Source organism: Sinocyclocheilus grahami, unplaced genomic scaffold, assembly GCF_001515645.1.
Source record: "Sinocyclocheilus grahami isolate Dianchi unplaced genomic scaffold, SAMN03320097.WGS_v1.1 scaffold833.1, whole genome shotgun sequence".
Classification (NCBI taxonomy): domain Eukaryota; kingdom Metazoa; phylum Chordata; class Actinopteri; order Cypriniformes; family Cyprinidae; genus Sinocyclocheilus; species Sinocyclocheilus grahami.
Genome location: NW_015506012.1, coordinates 121,754 through 126,476, shown reverse-complemented (window position 1 = coordinate 126,476; position 4,723 = coordinate 121,754).

Genomic DNA, 4,723 nt, shown 5'->3' with positions numbered 1-4,723 from the left:
ATCGCAATTACAATTATGGATGCCACAATTACGTAATCGTTCAAAGCGGCAATTAATCGTTCAAAGTCCACTTATGTTATTCTGCACGCTTAAGATATGTTTTTTTCTTTCTACATGTTATCTTGTTTTAGTTTTAGTATAACATTATAATACCATTAATATTTTTACTAAGAAGAAACCAATCCGATGTATATTTGACATCTGAGGCTTAATACTATAGAAAAGCACTAAAAAATTTTCAGTTAGAGTGTTTTCAGCTTGTTTATTTTCATATAAAAATACGGCACGCAGTTGCATCAAACAATGGTATAAACATCATCCAATGTAAATTGTGATAATCGTAATTAATAATCGCAATTACAATTTCAAGGGAATAATCGACAATTATGATTTTTGTCATAATCGTGCAGCCCTAATTTACAGTGTAAGGCCTTTAAGGTTGGATTCACAAAACATTCAAAGTATAAAATTCTTTATTTTTCAAAATGTTATTGTAAGTAACCTCTTAAAAGTTAGGCTAAACTCTAACCTCAAAGACTTTAATTTTATTCTTTAAATAAAACTAAGACACTCTTGAGAAAATTCTTAAAGAGCATTTTAATAAACTTTTTAAGAACCTTCTTGACTTTTTCTTGAGTACATTTTCCTGCCCCAGGAGTAGGCACAAAAACATAATAGCTGACATCACGGTACTTACAGGTTGCAGATGCTTTTTGAATTCTGGAGAGACTAATTCACAAGGACTTAAATGTGTGTGGAGAACCATTCATTGTGAAAAAAGCAAACTGGTAAAGGTCATGCTTTACAATCTTCATGTAAAATTGTAAGTACAACTGAGCAACAGTAAGGAACAAGCTGTACTTGGACTTCTGTTGTAAGACTTCACTTCTGCCTGGAGTTAAGTATCGTTATTGCTATTATTATACTGCTGAATTATATCAATGTGTAAAAAGCGTAACCTGGTTGGTCACTGTAATAAAAATTGTAAACAGATTAAAAATACATTTTCTCAAATAAGAGTCAACACAACAGGGAAAATTATCTACAGGAGGACAGGTTTCTATTGGTGTGGTGCTTTTGTCAAGGTTAACAGATTTACTCATTGCCAGTGCTGTAATCTGAGAGACGTTGGTGAGAATGAATTCACTGAATCACCAAGCTTTTATTAGACAAGAATGAGCAGAAATGAAAAATGAGGCTACGGTTGAGGATTTTACAGCTAATTCACTGTTCATATCTGTGCCGTAAGAACTAATTACCCTTAATGCTTAATATATGGCACCAAAATGAAGCACCTGAGAATAAAAATAAATTCTCATACCAGTCATATCAGAACTTTTGTAGATTTTTATCCAAACACACCACCCTTCACATACTTGAATGCACAGCAGGAAAGAATAATGCCTGGATGGCTAAATGCAAACCTCTGCTGCGTCCTCGGAGCCCGTGATGCATAGCACACACTTAAGACCTGCTGGTTTTGTTGCACTCTTTAGCAAATGCATTTCCACTGCAACCACCGGTGCGTTGAAAGCCAACGTGGGACACTTGCAGTCTCTCAGCGCAGGTCATGCATTAGTCATACCTGACATTTACGGTTCACAATTAGCTTCCCATAATGGCTTTTTCCGAGGAAGTGTCTGGTCTCCAGAGCATAGCTGGAAATAGCAAAACAGAATCGTTTTTTACAGATTGCTTTTAACACTCTACGCTACTTTGCAGCCACTGAAGCTTGACCAAGCAAATCTTTGCTATTTTTAAGCGCAGCGGGAAAAAAATTAACACGTGGTTTACAAACTACAAATCAGGGTATCACACTTGCAAAAACTCAAATTGGCTGTAATGAAAATGGGTTTCACTTTCCGCCAAGGTCTGAACTGGTATGCTATCAAGCCGTTTACAGTTTTTTTCCCCTCATGTGTTTGCATCATTAATTTCTAAATGAACAGTGTCAGTGACAGCCTGGTCCTTTTCCTCCCGTTTTACGTTTCCATAGTGACTAGTCATTTTCAGACGTTCATTTTATGCCACATGCAATGACCTACACTGTAAGAATAGTGAGATTAAATGTGCATTTTACCTTTGAAAATTTAACTGCAATCATTTCTATCTGCTTTGTGTTTTGCCATTGTGATTCAAATGGTGTTTCTAAGGCTGTAAGATTATTTTGGTATCACTCATCAACAAACTGAGGAATGTCTGCTTCAATTAAAACAAAATGAGAGAGAGAAAGAGTAAAGTGTTTATAAAGAATGTCAGTGTTTTCTTGGTATTGTAATACTTTCTCATTCATGATCAGAATGTGCTTGTGAGACAGTGACAATGTAAATTCTGCAAACTAAAGACGAGATGCAGCGGTATAAAATAAATAATTTGAGACAAAAATTACCGTGTATCTATTAATGCAAAGGCTGGATGTGTTTTTGCCTTTTGGGAAAATATGATACAGTGTGGTCCTCGTGTGAATCTCTCTTGTCAGGAACAAAACGCTAGTCAGACTAAACAGACGGATGAGTCATATTCGAGCATAGCAGAGGTGTGTATGGAGGTGTGAGAATGAAGCTTCATGCTCCCCCCCCTTATTTTCCATATATCAACATCTACAAAATCATTCAGTGGAAATCACTGAGGAATGTTATATATTTGCAATTTGATTAGTTCAATATGTATTACTTGCCTAAATTCAGCTAACATAAAGCCAGTCTGACACAAATGCAAAAGGTTTGTTTTTTGAATACCTTGTGGTTTTGTAAGCAATACAACAACATTCATTTACAGAGTCGGATGAATTGATTATTAAATAAATCACTGGCCTCAAGGGCTGAATCATCTACAGACCACACGCAGAGACGCATTTGAGTGTTTGATTACAAATGCAATCAGCCAAACAGGAAGTGTTATGACAAATGGGATTTCTTTAAAGCATTCATAATAAAATGTTGCTGGAGCAAAACATTTTTTGAAGAATTTCTTCAATCTCATATATTACATTTAATGCGTTGGAAGTGAAAGTGATGGTTCACCAAATCAGTGTCATTGATCTACATCATTAGTTCTCAAATCAGCCCAAACAAAACTACACTGGATTTCTTTTTTATCCTATTCACACCAGGTATTAACATCTAGCTGCTATAGAACATGGCACAATTCACAACTCACATGCACTCTCCGCTATCTGTGACGTCACATGCATCTTCTGAAGACAAACCGGAAATTAATTGCTTTTTCTTGTTGTAGAAGAGGTTTGCCACATATTGCTTCAGCATGTGTAATTAAAAATGTTTGTGTATGTTAAGCTAAGTATGGGTATGTGTAAACGTTGAGGCAATATGTGGAAATACACTTTTTTATTTTATGATTTATATTGTTTTGTAGGTGGTAGGTGTGCTTTCATTGCCTGAGGTGAAAACCGCAGCAGTTATAAGATGCAGCTCCTTTTTTTTCCCAGAGATGCCGTGTGGAAAGCATCAGCACCTGCAGAGGTTGTCTGACTCTGCAGACACTCTATTTATTTATGTCGTTTGAAGTTAAAAGTAGTGCTGTTAGCAACTCAACAATAAATGAACGCAATGTCCGCATTACACATTTTTAAGAAAAATAAATAAATAAATCCTCCACTGAAAAGCAATTACAACTCAGGTCATTTATTTCCAAAAAGTATAATGTATGAAATGAATTGGTATGAACTGGTACCTGACATTCAAATTAAAATCCGCCCTTTTTTCCTGTGAGAGGATTTAACAAAATGTGTATCCTGTAATGAAAATGTGATTTGCCAATCCTGACCAGCATTGACATTCCGTCAATCAGAATTCTTCTATATGCAAACAAGAATGTACAACTGACATATTACTTTCACATTAAAGAAATAAATTGCATTTTTTTGTCCAGTGCTTTTCAGTTATTACAGATTTCTCTGCAGAGAGTGATATGTCTGCGGTCAGATCTTTCTATCAGTTGATCCTTAAAAGCATAACAATCATCTGACATCGCATGCAGTGACACAGCACATCACATGCAGTAAAAGCACACACACCTCAAGTTCAGGTATTAAAGGAGCTTGACTGATAAGCTACCACTAAATATTGTAGAAACTTAATTTTCTGTAAAGTTGCTTTGCAATGCTTTGTATCGTGAAAAGCACTGTACAAATAAACTTAACTTGACTACAATAAGAAGGAAAAAAATCTTGTTTGTGGTAAAAATAAGTATACAGCCACAAAACCAGAGACCTTCAATGAAATTCATTAACAAGTGGTAAAAGAACTAAACACCAGGTGTAAACGGGGCCTAACACTTGATTCAACAAAACAATACATTTCTGGAATGGGCATGTTAAAGCTCGAGTGTGTCATTTCTAACATTACCAAACAGAATTGCAAAAACAACCATTTTTTTCAGGTTTCCTGAACAATTCCCCATCAGCCAATGGTCAGACAAACAGATAGTCCAATCCAAACATTATTTACACATTTAACATTGTGGATTATGTATTCAGTGTCATAAGGACTCCAGGATCAAGACTGAAATACCGGTCTATGAATGATGAATGGTGCGTTCCATCATGCCTTCGGACTTCAGGAAACAATTTAGTTTTCTGCCTTTGTACTGCCAGACTGTTACTTTTCTGCAGAGATTAGCATGCCGTCTAACATCTGTCTAATTATGTTCATATCTAAGTATCAATTTGCCTTTTCCCATTTTGCCAATTCCAGCTCGCTAC